Genomic DNA, 7,901 nt, shown 5'->3' with positions numbered 1-7,901 from the left:
TATTTTTTACAGCATACAGGACAGAATCAGCACCCCTGTATTTTCACAGCACCCCTGTATTTTTACAGCATACAGGACAGGGCCAGCACCCCTGTATTTTAACAAAACCCCTGTCATTTTACAGCAAACAAGACAGGGCCAGTGTACATTTATTTTCACAGCACCCCTGAATGTTTACAGCATACAGAACAGGGCCAGCACCCCTGTATTTTAACAATACCCCTGTAATTTTACAGCATACAAGACAGGGCCAGTGTACATTTATTTTAAAAGCACCCTGATTTTTTACAGCATACAACACAGGGACAGTGTACAGTTATTTTTACAGCCCCCCTGTATTTTTTTACAGCATATAGGACTTAACCAGCTCTCCTGTATTTTCACAGCACCCTTGTATTTTCACAGCATACAGGACAGTTCCCCTGTACAGCACAGTGACAGCCAGGACAACAACACCACCCATGTAAAGCTGCCACACCCCTAGCAGCACATGACACCACAGTGACAGGACAGCACCCTTAGAGAGCACACACTGACCCCACCCAATGCCACTACCTACAGAAAGACAGAGGTCTATCTCCCTCACTCTCCAAGTCCGGAGTGAAAATGTTGGCGATGCGTGGCTCTTTATATGGAGTCCAAAACCCATGAAAATCCAACAGCAGGATGTTGACTTTGATAAATGTTTAGTGTGCTAGATATATGTAGCAGCTCATATAAAAATTGATAAATTATAGCTAGTGGGATGAGCGCTAATTGTTTGTGGCACCTGTAAAGCAAAAAAAAATTTCAATTGATGTTTACAGCTCTTTTTAGAGCTCTTTGTGCGGTAACCAGATCAGTCCAATTGAGAACTAACTGTCCCTACCTCACCCGCAACCACGGTGGATAGCGGTAACACAGAGGACCACACACTGCCACTTGAGAGACTCGACGCTGATGAGTGACGTCACCCACCGGACTCCCTGCATCGGATCTCCCCCGCTGGATGCGGCGGCGAGGAGACGCATCTTCAACAACAAGACCACGGACAGCTTTTTCTTCATCAGGCTGAGGAATCCCGTGGTTGCGGGTGAGGTACGGACAGTTAGTTCTCAGCAGTGACGTCATCACGAGGTGCCGGCTTCCCTGACGCCGAAGCCGGCACCTCATGATGACGTCACTGTTGGACGGAGCGTGATGCGACGCCCGCTGGCGCCACGGACCACCAGACGGAGATAAATGGGTGAGTAGTACCTTCTGTTATTTTATCCTGACGAAAATGCCGCTTTTGACATTGAAACGTTGAAACATCAGACTTGCTTGTCTGTCTTCATTCCATACGCCGAGAGTGCCGCCCGTTTCTGCATTACATATTACTGGACACAGCAGCGCTGTCTACCATTGGGAGGGCACCGGCATTAGCATTTCACTTCACATACCTTTGGGATTTGGGAGTGCCGTGGACTCTGCATTTATATATATATATATATATATATATATATATATAGTAGAAAGAGGACGTGGCACCTCACGGTAATAAACGGCACTTGTTAGCAGAGTGTTTGATTGTCGTTTATTACCTTGAGTGCCACGTCCTCTTTCTACTGTATTGCTATGCTACAATGAGGCACCGGTATCGTTTCTTACAGCTTTCAGGAGTGCCTTACCTATCTATATTATATATATTCAGTTAACAAATAATCCATATGCATCCAAAATGAACGGCACTCAGAGACTGTCATAAATGCAAGGGTATGTATTGAAGATCAAACGTAAACATTTTCGGGGGCACAGCCCCTTCGTCAGGATCAAAGACAATAACAGTTAAAATAGACACAAACACACATTTAAATACCATGTTGTAACTCACCTGTCCACGTCCGCCCATCAGAGCGCCAGGCGCCAGCAATCAGCAGTGACGTGCTTCCTGTGAAGATGGGAACCGTTACCATGGAGACCGCTAGCTTGCGTTCAGCATGACCGGACTTCCTGCTCCTTTCACCAGCCCGTCCTGCACATGCTCTAACTCCCGGGCTCTGTGAGGAGAAGGGCAGGGAAAAACAACAATAACAGACACTGTGACTAATAATATAAAGTGTTAACAGACAAACTTCCATAAACCGCGAATCAGCAATATATGAGAACAAACATATAGAAAATTCACATACTGAACATGAATCAACTAAAAACGCCAAAATCAATTCTCAAATATTATAAAGTATTCCAATTAATCTTCTCATTGAGCCCCATTGGGTGAATAGTACCCAATTGCATAATCCATTGGGATTCTTTAATTAACACATTTTTGGATCTATTCCCCCCCGTAAAGATGCTGGGACATGATCTATAATAAAGTATTTTAAGGAAGACAGGGAATGGCCCATTGCCCTGAACTGTTTAGCAACAGGTTGATCAATAAATCTCCCTTCCAGAGTGAGACGGATGGCAGAACGATGTGCCGCCATTCGTTCGCTAAATTTATGGATAGTTTGACCAACGTAGTATAACCCACATGGGCAAACTATCACGTAAACCACAAATGAGGTACTGCAAGTGAGTACATGTCTAATCTCATATGTTTTGTTGATATGAGGGTGCTTAAAAGATTTGCAAGCAAGTAAATGGGTGCACGTTGCACAATTAGCACACTTATAGCATCCTGGCTTCTTAGTATGTACATTATACGACCTAGGTACCCCAAAACCAGTGATGTCTGTGTGTACAAGACGATCACGGAGATTACTGCCCCTCCTGAATGCAGCCATAGGTCTAGCATTCCTGAACACAGGTAAATCAGGATCAGATCTCACCATGGGCCACAGTGCTTGCGTGGCTCTTCTTATAATGGGACTGGCCACTGTGTAATCAGATACCATAGGAAGCACCTCCTGTTTGGCTTTCCATCGTGGATGCAACAAATCTATGCGTGACATGCCTAGTACTTTAAATTTCTGTTCAAGAAGGGTGGTCCTATCATAACCCCTTTCCTGAAATGTAACTATGAGATTATCAATATATCCTTCTATTTTGCCTAAGTCACTTGTAATTCTAGCTATCCTCATCATCTGGGATAATGGGAAACCCCATTTTAAAGATTCAGGCTGATGGCTAGAGGCTTGCAACAGGGTATTTCTGTCTGTGGTCTTATAATGCACTTCTGTCCCAAATTTGCAGTTATTAAGTAAAATTTTTACATCTAGAAAAACAGCTTCAGTGGGACTGTAAGAATACGTCAACCGAATTGGAGATTGTGCATCATTGATCACAGACAACATGTTTTCTAAATTCTCTATACCTCCTGTCCACAACATAAATATGTCATCAATGTATCTGGTGTACCATAATACATTGTGACAAATGTTGGGATCCTCTAGGAATGTGACATCCTCAGAATTAAACATAGAAACATTAGCATACGAGGGGGCCACAGGAGACCCCATGGCACACCCCTGCAGCTGAAGGTAATAGTTACCATCAAACAAAAAATAATTACGTCGTAATGTCAATTCCAAGAGGGTCAAAAACAGATCATGATTAAACTCATTAGGATCAAGAAAAGAGTCAAGAAACTGGCGCATAGCCCCTAATCCCCCCTCGTGTGGTATAGAGGTATACAAACTTGAGACATCCATACAAACCATAAGTGTTCCTGGAGCTACTCCATCAAATTTAGCGAGCTCTAACAGAAACAATGTCGTGTCTTTAAGAAACGACCGTTTTTTGGACAATAGTGGTTGTAAAATACAATCCAATAATTGAGCCACTGGTTGGTACAATGACTCACGTGCTGAAAGGATCGGACGACCTGGTGGGTGCGCCCTATCCTTATGCACTTTAGGCAGGGTATACAGAACAGGGATCTTTGGATATTGTACCACCAGTTTATTATAAACCTTAGTAGAAATCAACCGGTCATCGCATGCTTTTTTAAGAATGCTATTTAATTCTGATTGATATTGTTCAGTAGGATCCTTAGGTAATTTTAAATAAACCTGTTTGTCAGATAATTGTGACATAATTTCTGCTCCGTATTCACCAATATCCTGTATGACGATGGCCCTGCCCTTATCGGCGGGCCTAATGACAATATCGTCATATTGGGCTAGATCTTGTAGTGCCAAAGTCTCCTCTCTACTTAAATTATGCCGAATCGCTCCAGGTGCTGCTGTATATCTTGAAACTGCACCATCAAGTAGCCGTCCAAACGTTTTTAGTGACGCATTGTTGGAGACTGGATCGTATTTGGAGCTAGAGGATAACTTTAGAAAGGGGTCCAAGATGGTAGTCACCGAGGGTTCCTGTTGATGTTGATAATGTTCCTTTAACTGTAAATTCCTAGGGAACCTATGAGCATCTCTCTTCCAGTTAAATTCATTGTGTTTATTGGTGGGCACAAAACTCAAACCTTTATTTAACACTTGTATTTCAAGGGGTTTCAACTGTCGTTGAGACAGATTGAAAATTAAGTCTTTTTGGACTCCTGATTTTTTCTTCCCCCTCGTGTTTTGGCCCCCCCTGCGGGTGGGAGGATGGCTTGCGGATCCATACCGTTCCTGGGTCCCCTGCCTAAAGGGACACTTGCTGAACGGGAGGTGTCATCAGACTCAGAGACAATAAAGTCGCTGTCGCTATTTGATGTCTGGTATTCTTTCCGGGCGCCAGGGTTACGTTTTTGCCACGGGCGTCTCCTAAACGTGTTTCTGCGACCTTGGTTTCCGTTATCTCCTCCTGATAGCCATTTATATACATGATTATCATCATAATCGCCATCAACTGTGCGTTTCTTTTGTTTCTTGAATTTGATTAGATTCTTTTTATATTCGTTGTGTTGTATCTCAAGTTTGTTCAGCCAATCCTGGCTGGATTCTCCCTCTAAGGTATGTAAATGATCTTTCTCAAAATTGGCAATTTTCTGTTTAGTGATTAGTAATTCTCTATTGGATTCCTCTATGACAGACACCATTAAATCAAATGAACACTTGTTCAAAATGGCGATCCATTTGGCAACAAACTCAGGGTTATTATGGCCGATGGTAGGCACATTATGCACCCTGAAGCCTCTAGGGATTTTGTGCTGGCGATAATACTCAGATAATGAGATCCCATGCAGGAGATAATCAGTCTCGCGGCGTTTCAGCTTCAGTAACTGTTGGTACATATCCTCTGAGTTGACTACCGGATCACTAATAGTCATCTCATCATTAAACAAAATGGTCTCAATTTGCGCTGCAGTGTAGCTAAAGGTTGCCCCTTGTGGTGGTGCAGATATAATGCAGCACCCGGACGTATCAGTAGTCGGTGCAGATGCCTCCATTTTGCTTGGACTGAAGAAATGCGAAAATACTGTGTGTTAATAGCTGATAGTCCCACATCCACTGCAACTACTGACCAATGCAAATCATAGAGGTTACCAAATAATGGGTATACTGGCATATACTCCAAGCCAATAAAAACTGCAATGTCCAAAAAACAGAGTCTAAATAAAGAAATGTGAAGTAAAAACACGGTGCCCTGCAACTGGTGCAAACTTGCACATGAAATATGAATCCAATTCAGCCGGCACTCACAAACAAAACGTAATTGCCCCGGTGTCCAGTTCACAAATAATCCATATGCATCCAAAATGAACGGCACTCAGAGACTGTCATAAATGCAAGGGTATGTATTGAAGATCAAACGTAAACGTTTTCGGGGACACAGCCCCTTCGTCAGGATCAAAGACAATAACAGTTAAAAAAATCTAATCAAATTCAAGAAACAAAAGAAACGCACAGTTGATGGCGATTATGATGATAATCATGTATATAAATGGCTATCAGGAGGAGATAACGGAAACCAAGGTCCCAGAAATACGTTTAGGAGATGCCTGTGGCAAAAACGTAACCCTGGCGCCCGGAAAGAATACCAGACATCAAATAGCGACAGCGACTTTATTGTCTCTGAGTCTGATGACACCTCCCGTTCAGCAAGTGTCCCTTTAGGCAGGGGACCCAGGAACGGTATGGATCCGCAAGCCATCCTCCCACCCGCAGGGGGGGGCCAAAACACGAGGGGGAAGAAAAAATCAGGAGTCCAAAAAGGCTTAATTTTCAATCTGTCTCAACGACAGTTGAAACCCCTTGAAATACAAGTGTTAAATAAAGGTTTGAGTTTTGTGCCCACCAATAAACACAATGAATTTAACTGGAAGAGAGATGCTCATAGGTTCCCTAGGAATTTACGGTTAAAGGAACATTATCAACATCAACAGGAACCCTCGGTGACTACCATCTTGGACCCCTTTCTAAAGTTATCCTCTAGCTCCAAATACGATCCAGTCTCCAACAATGCGTCACTAAAAACGTTTGGACGGCTACTTGATGGTGCAGTTTCAAGATATACAGCAGCACCTGGAGCGATTCGGCATAATTTAAGTAGAGAGGAGACTTTGGCACTACAAGATCTAGCCCAATATGACGATATTGTCATTAGGCCCGCCGATAAGCGCGGGGCCATCGTCATACAGGATATTGGTGAATACGGAGCAGAAATTATGTCACAATTATCTGACAAACAGGTTTATTTAAAATTACCTAAGGATCCTACTGAACAATATCAATCAGAATTAAATAGCATTCTTAAAAAAGCATGCAATGACCGGTTGATTTCTACTAAGGTTTATAATAAACTGGTGGTACAATATCCAAAGATCCCTGTTCTGTATACCCTGCCTAAAGTGCATAAGGATAGGGCGCACCCACCAGGTCGTCCGATCCTTTCAGCACGTGAGTCATTGTACCAACCAGTGGCTCAATTATTGGATTGTATTTTACAACCATTATTGTCCAAAAAACGGTCGTTTCTTAAAGACACAACATTGTTTCTGTTAGAGCTCGCTAAATTTGATGGAGTAGCTCCAGGAACACTTATGGTTTGTATGGATGTCTCAAGTTTGTATACCTCTATACCCCACGAGGGGGGATTAGGGGCTATGCGCCAGTTTCTTGACTCTTTTCTTGATCCTAATGAGTTTAATCATGAACTGTTATTGACCCTCTTGGAATTGACATTACGACGTAATTATTTTTTGTTTGATGGTAACTATTACCTTCAGCTGCGGGGGTGTGCCATGGGGTCTCCTGTGGCCCCCTCGTATGCTAATGTTTTTATGTTTAATTCTGAGGATGTCACATTCCTAGAGGATCCCAACATTTGTCACAATGTATTATGGTACACCAGATACATTGATGACATATTTATGTTGTGGACAGGAGGTATAGAGAATCTTTTAAGCACCCTCATATCAACAAAACATATGGGATTAGACATGTACTCACTTGCAGTACCTCATTTGTGGTTTACGTGATAGTTTGCCCATGTGGGTTATACTACGTTGGTCAAACTATCCGTAAATTTAGCGAACGAATGGCGGCACATCGTTCTGCCATCCGTCTCACTCTGGAAGGGAGATTTATTGATCAACCTGTTGCTAAACAGTTCAGGGCAATGGGCCATTCCCTGTCTTCCTTAAAATACTTTATTATAGATCATGTCCCAGCATCTTTACGGGGGGGGGGGAAATAGATCCAAAAATTTGTTAATTAAAGAATCCCAATGGATTATGCAATTGGGTACTATTCACCCAATGGGGCTCAATGAGAAGATTAATTGGAATACTTTATAATATTTGAGAATTGATTCTGGCGTTCTTTGTTGATTCATGTTCAGTATGTGAATTTTCTATATGTTTGTTCTCATATATTGCTGATTCGCGGTTTATGTAAGTTTGTCTGTTAACACTTTATATTATTAGTCACAGTGTCTGTTATTGTTGTTTTTCCCTGCCCTTCTCCTCACAGAACCCGGGAGTTAGAGCATGTGCAGGACGGGCTGGTGAAAGGAGCAGGAATTCCGGTCATGCTGAACGCAAGCTAGCGGTC

The sequence above is a fragment of the Pseudophryne corroboree genome, chromosome 7, assembly GCF_028390025.1.
Source record: "Pseudophryne corroboree isolate aPseCor3 chromosome 7, aPseCor3.hap2, whole genome shotgun sequence".
Taxonomy (NCBI): domain Eukaryota; kingdom Metazoa; phylum Chordata; class Amphibia; order Anura; family Myobatrachidae; genus Pseudophryne; species Pseudophryne corroboree.
This window is presented reverse-complemented; position numbering follows the sequence as displayed.